At 45.6% G+C, this 13260-nt stretch overlaps 1 protein-coding gene across 2 annotated transcripts in view; it reads right to left on the bottom strand.

Moving 5' to 3' along the window:
• GRAMD1B (GRAM domain containing 1B) overlaps positions 1–13260 on the bottom strand; it is a 227666-nt gene that overhangs the window by 160581 nt on the left and 53825 nt on the right. The gene's annotated exons all lie outside the window — the stretch shown is intronic.

Genomic DNA, 13260 nt, shown 5'->3' with positions numbered 1-13260 from the left:
CGGCGGCGCGGGGCCCCAGGGGGCGGCTCGGCAAACTCTCAGCGGCTCGAGATCGGCCGACCGGGCTGGGGAGCCGGCGTGGCGCTGCAGGGAAGCGGAGAGCAGGAGGGAGATGGGGGGAGAGAGAGAGAGAGAGGAAGCGAGACACTGGATAAAAACAAAAAAGGAGGGGGGAGCTAAGAGGGAGAGGAGGGGAGGTCATTTCTGTCCAGAAAGGGCATGCACAGGCAGCGACAGCTAGGGTAACTGTACGCGAAATCCCTTGGGGAGGGACTCTACCTCCAAGGAAGGGCTGCTCCAATCAGCCTAACGAAACAGGATCACAAACCAAACTTTCTCAAAGCAGCGATTGGCCAGGCAGCCCTCATTAGTCTAATGCCCAGCTTTTTCTTTGGGGGAAGTGGGGGAGGGGGAGAAAGGGGAACGGAGGAATCAGGAATTCAGCCCTCACTCCCCAAGGCCACCCAAGACAGGGTTGAGGGAAAACTAGGGGGCTTTGCAGCAGGATGTCTTCTAAGAAAAGTGCTTTCTTTGAATTATTCGGGAATGCAGGTAGGTGCACAGTAAGTCTGGGCATGGTCAGAGGACGACAGCAAGGTTCCTGGAGGCTGCTTCCAAAATGACAAGTTGAGAAGAGAGAACAGTTCGGTGAAATAAGCTGAGGACAGCAGACATCACATACCAAAGAAGGACGGACAATAGGATCTGAGAGACACAGGAGACACAGGACCAGTAAGGAAAAGGGACTGATCCCTCTCCATCTTGAGCGACCCCCCCCCAATACCATAGCCCCACCCCAAGCACAAAATGAAGTTACTGGGGAGGGTGAGCACCCAGAAGGCAAAGCATCCAGCAAAGCCTTCCTGGGAGTTATGTTCCTGGGGGATGACTCAATTCTGCTTCAACCTGCAAGGCGTATGGACTGGGTCACAAAAAAATCCAGTATGTCCCCAGGTCATGGAACCTAGAAAGTGAATCAGCCCTGGCAGTGTCTGAAGGTATGTATGCTGACCCACTCCCTCCCTAGACCCAAATACCTAGAGCCCTAAGAGCCTGGCCGGAGAACTGATCCACTTTATTGAGGCATTCTCCATTGGGACTAGGCATAAACCAGCCCAGCTTCTAGCACAGAGGCTGTATGGTCCATTCACCTCCCTTCCAGCCTAGCACATATGCCTCTCCACTATTTGCCTCTCTACAAAGCAGAGACAGTAGCTTTCAAATAGACCAGGAGGAGCACAGAAAAATGCCACTGTTAAATCCACAATTCGACTCACCTGTTCTTCTCTGCCCCTCTCTAGGAGTCTAATTTCCAGTTAAGACCTGATGCCCCAGCTTCCCTACCAGGGTGAAGGACACAGGAACCTTTCATGAGTGTCCCAAAGCTGAGAAAAAAAAAATCACAGTCCCAAAGACTTGCAAGAACCCATGGCAAGAAATTACGTCCCTGCAGTTCAACAAGACATCAAGCATGACAACTGGCCATGGGGCCATCATGTCCCCGAAAGACCCACAGAGGGGAGCTCAAGGTATAAATGTGCAAGAGGCCAGGAAACTGAGGAAAGTCAGTTTTGCGCTGGGACAGAGCTACTGTGGCCAAAACGCCAAGGCCAGGCCCACCTGCAAATGACTCCCAAGATCATCAGCTGGTCTTATTTCTGACTCTCCACATCCGGCCACTGGCTCACTCAAAGGTGGTTTGGGATTACTCTATTTTAACTCCCGGACATGACATAGAAAGGAGAAACCCCTTCAGGTGACAGGCCTGGCAAGGAGCCGAACACTTCTTCCGGCCCCAGGAATGCTGAGGGCGCTGGACAGGCAACTCCAAACTTCAGGATACGGAGTTAAGCCAAGGCACCAGAGTTGCTCACTGCCCTGGACTTCCCCCAAGGATGCTTACTGCCTTGGACTTGCTCCAAGGACAAGGGCTTTGCAGGGGATCTGGTAACTTCCCATTGCAAGGAACCTGCCTGTGGAGGGGCCTGCTGAAGTAGGAAGACAAACAAAACAAAGCAAAGGAGCAAACAAAAAAAGTGAGGATCCACAAGGCTGGGCTAACCGACTTGATGGGTATTGGCGGCGGGGGGTGGGGGGGATTCACAAGGGGAGCAGGCCCCTTGAAGTTTATCACCAGCACTCTGAATTTCAATGGATGCCTCTTAAAAGGAATTCAAGTCACCAAGCTCCCTCTTCCCACACATTGCAGCCTCTTTTCCCACCCACAATAGGATTCTGAACCTAAAATCGAAAATCCTAGGAGATTTAATTTAAGCCTTGGGCCCAGCAGTAGTTGAGAACAATCATTTACATTTCACCTGGCCTGAGGGAAAACCTCCTCCAAACTAAATCTGAAATGGTTTCACTTGGCTGAGAAGCAGATACCCAGAGGACCTCGAGACCCCAGCACTGTCCCTGCTTACTTCCACCAGCGGCCCCTTCTCCCTTCTTTCCTTCAAGCCTTTATCCACTAAAACCCTGTTCAAAACACATCCTCCCATCCCCTCCACCACAGCTGTTTCTGTTTTATGTATTTTTTTTACCACGGCACCATCAAGTAAGATGATATAAGGGAACCTGCTTTGAGAAATGAAAGCCCTTACGGTGGCAAGCCATCATTACTGTTAGGACAACAAGCGTGTTGAGGGAAGAACCAAGTTTCTCCTCCCTTAGATTCTCTTCAGTATCCTTCACACTTTTGTAAAGGACTTTCATACATAATATTTTATCTTCCCAGGGACCTAGGAGTGAGGTAGAACTTTATGCAAGGTCATAGATTAAAAAACAAACAATAGTCGGGGCGCCTGGGTGGCGCAGTCGTTAAGTGTCTGCCTTTGGCTCAGGGCGTGATCCCGGTGTTCTGGGATCGAGCCCCACGTCAGGCTCCTCCGCTAGGTGCCTGCTTCTTTCTCTCCCACTCCCCTGGCTTGTGTTCCCTCTCTCACTGCCTGTCTCTCTCTGTCAAATAAATAAATAAAATCTTTAAAAAAAAAAAAATAGTCAAAGACAAAGACAGAACTTGAACCCAGGTCTTCTGAAGCCCGTTAAAGGCCACAGGAATCTCACCAGATGTATCAGCTCTGGAAAGCAGCAGGTCCCCTGTGGCCCCTGAATTTTACTAGCCCTCACTTCCGCTGGGAATATCATGAAACTATATGCGGCTACTGAATCCCGTCAGTCATTTTCAAATGGGAAATGGAAGCACAAAATCTTTAAAAAAAACAAAAAACAATTTCCCAAAGCAGCTGGTGGCAGGGAGTCAGAATCTCAGTCCCTGCATTCCTCTCCCTGCCTCCCCCTCCCCACCTCTGTCCCCGCATTTGGCTCCCAGCAGACACTGTGGCTCTCTGGGAAGCTGACCTGGCCTCTGGCCTCCCAGACAGGTGGCAGGCCAGAACGACCTGGCCTCCCTTCCCCCACCTGCAGCTGGCCTCTGACTTTAAAAGAAAGGAGCTCATATTACCAGGCAACTGTTGTTTATGCTCAGCTGTTCAGGCTCCCTTTTCCTGCATACACAAGACACCCAACACCTGTCTATTACTTCTGCAGACCTACTAACTATAGTCCGGTTTGCAGCCAAAACTTCAGGAGGGAGCCTCAGTGAAAAATACTAGCTGTGAAGCTAGATTTCTCCTGGGTGCACATCCAAGTGAGTGTGAGCTTGTACAAGGGGCAGGCCCCCAGAGACCCCCCCATCCCACTTGCCCCAGGGATGCCAAGGACAGGCAATCGCAAGACCAGAGGCAGGACTGTCCCCTCCAGCACTGCTGCCACAAGCCAGAACATCCTAGGGCTCAAGATTGGGACATGGAGTCTGTCTCCCGCACAACATGAGAACAAGCAAACCCAAGGGTTCTGCCCTGCACAAGGGAAAGAAGCGGGCAGCAGGGCACACGGAGTGGACCTTGTTACTACTAGAGAGGCTGGAAATCTGACAGAAAAGTGAAGGATGCTGTGGCGCAGGATTATTACCTATCTTCAGATACAAAGTGAAGTATGGCAGACCTTACTCTGTAACTCTCCTTCTGTGGTGGGGCAAGACGAAGTGAGGGTACAGCTCCGTTTCGGGGATTCAGGCTGGATGATAAGTATGACCAAGGATGGATAGAATGGCTTTCTCCGGACATCTTTAAAGGTAACTGGAGCTCCGTGACAGGCAGTAGCAGGAAAAACATGATGTCTTTTTTTTTAAAAAAATATTTTTTTTATTTATTAGAGAGAGAGAGCACAAGAAGGGAGAGCAGCAGGCAGAGGGAGAGGGAGAAGCAGGCCCCCCTGCAGAGCACGGAGCCCCACATGGGGCTCGATTCCAGGATCCTAGGACCGTGACCGGAACCAAAGGCAGACGCTCAACCCACTGAGCCACCCAGGTGCCCCAAAGAAATGATGTCTTAAAGGCTCAGTTCCCCACCCCATCCCCAGGGGTCTGTGAGGCCCCAGATTCTCTATCTTTTAAAAAAAGCATAAAACAAAGTCCATTTGAACTGATGCATGTCTGGCCCCAGGCATTTTGATTACTGGATACTAAACACCTCCCTGAAACCTATAAACAGCTTTAATATCTTGCATGGCGAAATAGAAAATCAAAGAGTAATCACTAGGGTGGTGATGGGACAAAGAGCCGGGAGTGGGGAGACAGGAGCCAGAGAAAGAAAGGACTGGAAAGAATAGGCTCCAACCCCTCCTGGTATCTCAGTTCTGTTCCTTTTACTAATCCCTACCTCATTTCCCCGTGAAGGTGAGAGCTACTGAAGAAGTCAGAGGCAACTTCATGGGATTTGTGTGGTAAGGGGAGGGCAGAGCGTGCTGCCTGAACACAATCTAAATAAAACCACAGTTGGCCAGCCACCATGTCCAGCATCTCCTTTTGAGGAAAAGGAAGAAAATGCCACGAGACTTGTATGGAGTCTCGGTCCCCTAGGACCAAGTGCTGGTGAGGCCTCTCAGCCACAGGGAATGCACAGAGTGCTTCCGCTAGCCTTTGGCAGGAGTCAGGGTGAACAATGACGTCACCTCAGGGGAAGGACTGTCACCAGATAAGCCTCCCTGGTTTAATTGCTCATCAAAAGGCTTAAGAGTCAAAGAAGAATATTTTGCACAACAACATTTGGCTGCCCTGTGTTCTTGACACCAGGATACCAAGGCACAGACAGACATCATCTCTTGTCCTCTAAGCCTTACAAGGACAGTCTTTGTGCAAACCAAGGCCGGAAGAAACTTCCTGACGTCACCCTATCTGTCTCCTTGCTGTCCTTGCAGGTGGCATGATCTGGGTATTCCAATGCTTTCCTTGGAAGCGCCAAAAACTATTGGCAATATAACCTAGTGATTAAGTGCGCAGCCCCAAGGCCTGCTATCTGAGCTTCAAACCCCTTTCCACCACTTACTAGCTGTTTGATTTGGGGGTAGGTTACTTAACTTCTCTGTCTCGGCTTCCACACCTGTAAAATCAAGGTAACTGATAGCATCTCCCTCCTGGGTTGTGGTGAGCATTCGAGCAGTACTGGACACTTAAAACAGTGCTTGGCACATAGTAAGCGGTCTATAAATATTACTCTTTGTTGTGCTGAATTAAGTCCCCTTATAAAACCCTTCTGAGGAAGCATGACTATTCGTGTTGACTTTCAACTCAGTTTAATTGTACGAGTACTTCTTAAGCTAGAGCACTATGTGAGGTTCCTTACTAAGTGCTAGGAATATAGCAAGACAAGTAAGCCATGGCTTGTGCAGAGCAAGGCAGAATTAATTCAGTGCAAAATATAAATGCAAACAAGGTGTGAGTGGGAAGATTGCTAAATTTTAACTAGAGGGAAAGAGGGGGTCGAGGCAGGCTCTGAAGAGGAATTGGTACTTAAGACAAAGTATGAATTCCAATAGGAAAGAACAGGGCATTCTGGAATAAAGAGACAGTTGTAGTAAAGGCACTGAGGAGTCAAAACTCATGAAGGATTTTTGAAAATAGGGAGAGATAAGTCAGGGCATAGAGATGAGGACAAACAAGAATTAGATTGGTAAGTGTTCAATGTTTAGATTTTATTCTTTAAATAAAGAGATGCTAGTCAAGTTTTTGGGGGGGCGGGGAGGAGGAGTGATATTATCAAACTGTATTTGAGGAACATCAATTCTAGTGACTAGGAGCAAACTATGGGATACACAGAGGCCAATCGGGAGACTAAGATTCAATATTCCATATATTCAGAATGTCGACTATATGCATGGCAAATCGTTCAGGTAAAAGATGGGGGGAAATCTGAAATAGGACAGGAGGAAAATGTGGTATAAGAAGAGGTAGGCAAGGAAAAGAAAAGCCCCATGAAAATCTATTCAGAGACATAGATTGGAAGAAAACCAAGAATGAGGGATGATTCAGAAGTCCGGAGAGGAACCAACATTTATTGAATGCCTACTGCAAGCCAGGCACTGGGCTAACTGTTCACGCACAAAATCCCATTTAACCCTCCCAGCCACCCTGAGAAATAGACATCAAAACTCCATTTTTAGGATGATGAGAGATTTTAAAAGGTGACTTGCCCAAGTTCACACAACTAGCAAGGAGAAGACGAGCACACATTTAAACTAGGGTCTCTCTACTTTAAAACTCATGCTTTTTCAATTAAGCCACATTCGAGAAAGATAAATGATGCCAGACGCCATAATGAAGTCAGGCAGTAGGAATATTGAGATAATTCCATTAGCTTTTGTAACTGGGTCACTGGTGACCTCCAAGAGAACAACTGCAGTGGAGTGGCAAGAGAAGAAAGACTATTGCCAGAAGTTCAAGAGTAAGCAGAGAAGGAATAAATGGAGACTGCAAGGTTACACCACTTCTTTCAGAAATTAAGCAGTGAAAAGAGTGAGACATTGATTGATTGATTGATTTTAGATTATATTTATTCATTTGTCAGAGAGAGAGAGAGAACACAAGCAGGGGGAGTGGCAGGCAGGGGGAGAAGCAGGTGCCCCACTGAGCAGAGAGCCCGACGTCTGACTTGATCCCAGGACCCTGGGATCATGACCTGAGCCAAAGGCAGATGCCCAACTGACTGAGATACCCAGATATCCCTCTATTTACTTTTTTAAAGATTTTATTTTTTAATTTTTTTAAGAGTGAGAGAGAGAGCAAGCACAAGCCGAGATGGGGGCAGAGTGAGAGGGGAGAGAGAATCTCAAGCAGACTCCATGCTGAGCACGGAGCCCAGTGCATGGCTCAGTCTCATGACCCGAGTCAAAATCGAGTCAGATGCCTGCCTAACTGACTGAGTCACCTAGGTGCCTCAACATCTATTCATTTTTAAATAGTCATTGAGCATCTACTGTGTTAAACACTCTTCCAGGACCTACAGCTGGATTGTGAAAAGCAGTGCATTTAGGGCATAGGGATAATGAGTTTTTTTCCTTTTAATTTGTGCGTATTTGTGTTTTATTGTTGGTAGATGTTACATTTCAGAGGAACAAAACGTGACCATGATTATGCCATTTAAAACAGAGTTCTGTCTGTATCTGCTAAGAAAATTGAAGGTTGGTGGCATACCTGGTAATCTAGCAAATCAATCAAAAAGTACTTAATATGCCCAGACTCTGAGCATACCATAATACTGGGTACTGTGAAGCGTTTCTGAAAAGTTTCTGCGAAACTATTCATTTATTCCTAAAAATAATTTTTGAATGCCTATCAATGGTGACCCAGGGCTCACTGCTTCAAACCTTGGGAGGGGAGGGGAGAGGAGAAAACCAATCCAAGAACTACAATTTGGTAAGAAAATCCACTTCAGTAGAGGCATAGGTCCAGTGCAATGTGAGCCCAGAGGAGAGAGGGAAATCTTCATGGAGGAGACAGTGTCTACCCAAGGTTGAAGGTCAGCAGAGGACTTTTCCAGGTAGAGGAAGGAGGTATGCTTCGGGACAGAGAGGCCACGCATGCAAAGGCACTGAGGTGTAAAAGAGAGCATGGTGTATATATATACACACATATTTTTTTTAAGATTTTATTTATTTATTTATTTGAGAAAGAGAGAGAGAGAGAAGCAGACTCTGTGCTCAGTGCAAGCCTGACACAGGGCTTGATCCCACAACCCTGAGATCACTGACGACCTGAACCGAAATCAACAGTGGGACGCTTAACCAACCAAGCTACCCAGGCGCCCCAACAGCATGGCATATTCTTGAAATCACAAAAGAACAGTTTGGATCATGATATTCAGCTGGGTGAGGGATGAGAGCAAGAGAATGTATCTATAAGTCTTCCTTCATTCACCCACTCAAACACGTTCATCAAGCACACCATGTTCTGGGTGCTAGAAAACAGGGGTGCACGAAAGCAAGTCTGTGCCCTGAAGGAGTTTACATCCTGGGGATCACAAAATTCCGGATGGATGGAACGGAGATTTCCAAGAACTAATTCATCCCTTTATCTCCACTGTTTATTCTGTTCTAGATATCAGGAAACAGGCACAGAGAGGTTAAGGACTTTTATTGAAATTGCACATCAAAAAAGCATAGCTTCACAGATAATAAATGGCTTTGCAAACAAAGACACAGAAGCTTCACTCACTCAAAAAGAAGGGCTGCAAGGCTCTAGGACCTGATGCCTTTCAACTGCTAACGCAACCACAGAAGGCTTTTGTTTCTGACAGGAACTCTGGCCATTCCACCTTCTTTAAATCAGAAAATAGCCCCCTTTTCCAGACAAGCCAACCCAGATCCAGAGAGGTAGAGATGTTTGAGCATTTCCAAATTGCTTTTAGGGTTGACCAGAACTGTGAGAACTAATACTTTGAGATACAAATGCTGAAATTGTAAAAATTGCTTAGTTCCGATGGGAAACAACAGCCACTTGCCAAGCATCAGGAAGATGCTAGCCTTTACATACCGTTTCACACAAAAAATCAGAATCGTTTTGTTATGACTCAGAAAAGGAGTTGAAGAGGGCTGGGTTCAGGGGAGGATTTGCAGTGGCAGCCCCCGTAATCCGGCTTTGGACAACCATTCCCCCTGCTCCCTGAGTTGTTGATCTTTCTGCAAGGAATGCATCTGGAGGAACTGTAAATAATTAATTCCTGTAAAATTATGCATTTACTGTGAGCTCTTGCCTTAACGAAAGTCACGCTGTCAGATGTTCCCACTTTTCAGGAATAGCCCTTTGCTTCCCTGGCTGTACTCTGCCCTCAAGCTGTCCCTAGTGACAGGTGTCGCCTGGGCTTGCATTCCCCCCTACCCTTCTTCTAAATTGCTGACACTCCAGACTACTGCCCTCACAATTCGCCTCAATTCAGTGACTGCACAGTATTTTAAATGCCCTGAAATTAGGATTTGGGGATTGGTTATTCTGGGTGAGCTCTAAAGTCTATTGTAGCTCTCAGAGTCTATGAACTAGAAAGGTCTACTTTGCTTTAAGCAATCCTAGTGTATAAAAACACAGATTTTTAAAATGTACATGTCAAAATGATGATTCATATCCTACAAATCATTTATTTCATAAAAGAATCCATTAAAATAGACTGTTTCTTTACATGTATGAACTTTTTTTCCCATTAATAAATGAGTAAGTCGCACTCTGTGAGGAAGCCATCTGTTGAGTAACTTAATAGTGTCCAAATAAACTTTGAATGTTGAGTGACCTTGTTTCTCCCTATTTCCAGGAAAAGAAAGAGCCCCATTCCCCATAACTTCAACCACCCCCTTTGAAGTAATCTGGTACTTTTTGAAGACATATATTAACTCTGTCTGACAGTTGGAAAAAGTATGAGCAATAAAGCTTCCTAAGGTGATAGAATTATAGGTATGCAAGAAACATTAGATATTTAGATCAATTTCTTTTTTTTTTTTTAAAGATTTTATTTATTCGACAGAGATAGAGACAGCCAGGGAGAGAGGGAACACAAGCAAGGGGAGTGGGAGAGGAAGAAGCAGGCTCATAGCGGAAGAGCCTGATGTGGGGCTCGATCCCGTAACGCCAGGATCACATCCTGAGCCCAAGGCAGAGGCTTAACCGCTGTGCCACCCAGGCGCCCCATAGACCAATTTCATTAGATATTTGGTATGTCTTTCCTCCATCCTGTCCCACCCAGGTTCCCAGATGAGAAACTGAGGCTCTGACAAGATAAATATTGGACAAGGTCACAAGGCTAGAATTAAGACTGCTTTTTGTAAATCAAACATCTTTTGGTCAGATTCTACTTTTATTATTTCCAATGTAGATTTTGGAGGTAGCATTTTTACCTCTAAGAATTAAACAGCAAATCGCACTAAGGAGTCCAAATACTCATTCTGCTTTTGTCCCCACACATTCTGTGTGCATTTAATTCCCTCATAAGCCCCCACACAGCAAGAAGTTAATGAAATACCTCGATAGAACTAATCCCAACATGTGAACATGTTGATTTGCTCAAAAGATGTAATAGAATATTATTTGTTTTTGGAAAAGCCTCTTAGCTTTACACAAACAGAATTCCTTTACGTGGGGAGTTCCCCGAATGCACTTGAAATATTACTTGATTTATACATAACTTTGCAACACCACCACTTAATAAACGTACATCTGTAAATAATCAATTAATAGGTTCATACCCTTTTGGTTCAAAGCAAATATATGATAACAAGGACTTGAACCAAATGCAAAATCAATCAGGCATAGATTAGAAATGTTCCAGTGTGGGGTGCCTGGGCGGCACAGCGGTTAAGCATCTGCCTTCGGCTCAGGGCGTGATCCCGGCGTTATGCGTTATGGGTTATGGGATCGAGCCCCACATCAGGCTCCTCCACTATGAGCCTGCTTCTTCCTCTCCCACTCCCCCTGCTTGTGTTCCCTCTCTCGCTGGCTGTCTCTATCTCTGTCGAATAAATAAATAAAATCTTTAAAAAAAAAAAAAAAAAAAAGAAAAGAAATGTTCCAGTGTCCTAAAAATTTTCCAATTCCCCTAGGATTTCTTGAGCCAGGCACTATCTTTTCTCACTTAGGTGTCCAAAAAATCCAACGAGTTAAGCGCCCTTTTTTCCCTGTTAGCAATAAAGACACTGAGGCCCAGACAGATTAAGAACTTTAAGTGTCAAGATGTGATTCTCAGGTATTCTGAATCCAAAACCAGTGTTTTCTCCACTCTACTGTATTATTCCATTTTGACTTCTTTTTTTTTTAAGAATATTTTATTTTTTAAAAATTTATTTATTTGACAGAGAGAGAGAGAGAGAATACAAGCAGGGGGAGTGGCAGGCAGAGAGAGAGAGGGAGAAGCAGACTCCCCGCTGAGCAGGGAGCCTGATATAGGACTCAATCCCAGGACCCTGAGATCATGACCTGAGCTGAAGGCAGACGCTTAACCGACAGAGTCACCCAGGCCCCCCTCCATTTCATCTTCTCGTAAAATGTATTTTTCCAGCCACCAAACTTGGTTCTGTCATTTTTTAATGAAGTCTTTGATTTGATTTGCAATTTGGTGAACAAATTAATATTTAGGATTGCCATTCTGCAAACTGATCCACTTTGTTTCCTTGTTTAATTCAGTCAGTTTCTCTTCATTCCCTAGCTAAAATATGCCACCAAGTCAATACCAGTTTACTTGGCAGTTCCTGTTGAATTCTACATTTTTAAAAAATATTTTATTTATTTTTTTTGAGGCAGAGAGAGAGAGAGCACAAATGGGGAGGAGGATCAAAGGGAGAGGGAGAGGCAGACAGCAGGGACTCTGCTGCAGTACTCAATCCCAGGACCTTGAGATCATGACCTGAGCCAAAGGCAGATGCTTAACCGACTGAGCCACCCCGGCGCCCCAAATTTTAAATATTTTTAAGAGAAATGCTATCCCAAATATTAAGCAGAACTCATTTTCTAGAAATGCATATTTTTAAAAGTTTGTTTGTTAGTTAGTAATCTCTACACCCAACGTGGGACTCCAACTCACAATCCCGAAATCAAGAGCCGCATTCTCTTCAGACTGAGCCAGAGAGGCAAGAAATATTTTTTATGACATGTTCAGGCCACATAAGCAGTTTCTTGCTTGCAACCAATAACATCAGTATAGCGCTAATTCCTCATTCGTTACAACTGTCTCTAATACCTCTTACCTGTTAAGAAGTCTACCTGCAGATCTGAGTTGAGTCAGCAGAGTTCTCCAAGTGCTGGCGCCTAGAGGGTCCTATTACAGATTGTCTGCACAATGTTCCTATCTCCTCCAAGCCCACAGAGGAGACCGTGGGCTTCTTACAAATGGGGCAGCCCAAGGCTCCACTAAATTGGTTTGCTTACAATGAACAAGGAGCTTTCCACCTCCTGCTGAAATGGAAGCTTACTAAAACACCTTTACAAGTCACTTCTCTGCGGTCTTCAGGTTCTAATTTAGCTTCCAGAGGTAAATCTAACTTGTTTTCAGGATGTAATAAGGCACTGACTTAAATCTTGCCAGCCAGAGCAAAGTCTCCATTCTTGAAGGCTTGTTCACGTGATCTCCTTCTGTGCAAGTTCACCCTTGCATCCTTGGACCTTGGAACCAGGACATTAAGCTCTATCTTCAGCATAATAAAACCTCGCCAGCTTAACTCAAGGAACAGCCAGTCAGCACTCAGTCCCGCTGTCCTTCAGGCAGAGCTCCAGTAGGATACCAAAATCTCGGTTACTGCCCTGCCTCTTCCTCCCTCCCACCTCTACCCCTTACCCCCCCATCTACCTACACACACACACACACACACACACACACACACACACACACACACCATTCTTAAAGATTCCCTACTTCCTTCGGTGACCAGACACAATTAATCCAAAAATAAATGGTGAGTACCCCATCCCTGGAGGTGTTCAAGCAGAGACTGAACCGGCTGGGGACAGTCTCACACTGAGGTAGAGATCAGATATCCTTAGAGGGCATTTCCAGGTCTCAAGTTCAACCAGGTTCCTAGGTTCTGTAGCAAGTCTGTCCAGACTCTTGCTCTCCCCATTTTTCTTTTGTGGCTTCTTCTCTTTATTTTCTCCATTGAGAATGTGCTCCATATTCATTTAAATCAATCCTTACTATTATTTAAAAACCCTTGCAAGGTGCCTGGGTGGTGCAGCCTGTTAAGTGACCAACTCTTGGTTTGGACTCACGTTGTGATCTCGGGGGTCATGATCTCAGGGTCATGGGATTGAGCCTCACATAGGAGGGGGGGATTCTCTCTCTCCCTCTCCCTCTGCTCCCCCCCCCACTCTCTCTCTCTGTAAAATAAATAAATCTTTAAGAAAAACAAAAACAAAACCAAAAACCTTGGAGCAGTTTACCCACTGCTTTT

Source organism: Ailuropoda melanoleuca, chromosome 8, assembly GCF_002007445.2.
Source record: "Ailuropoda melanoleuca isolate Jingjing chromosome 8, ASM200744v2, whole genome shotgun sequence".
Lineage (NCBI taxonomy): Eukaryota > Metazoa > Chordata > Mammalia > Carnivora > Ursidae > Ailuropoda > Ailuropoda melanoleuca.
This window is presented reverse-complemented; position numbering and strand designations above follow the sequence as displayed.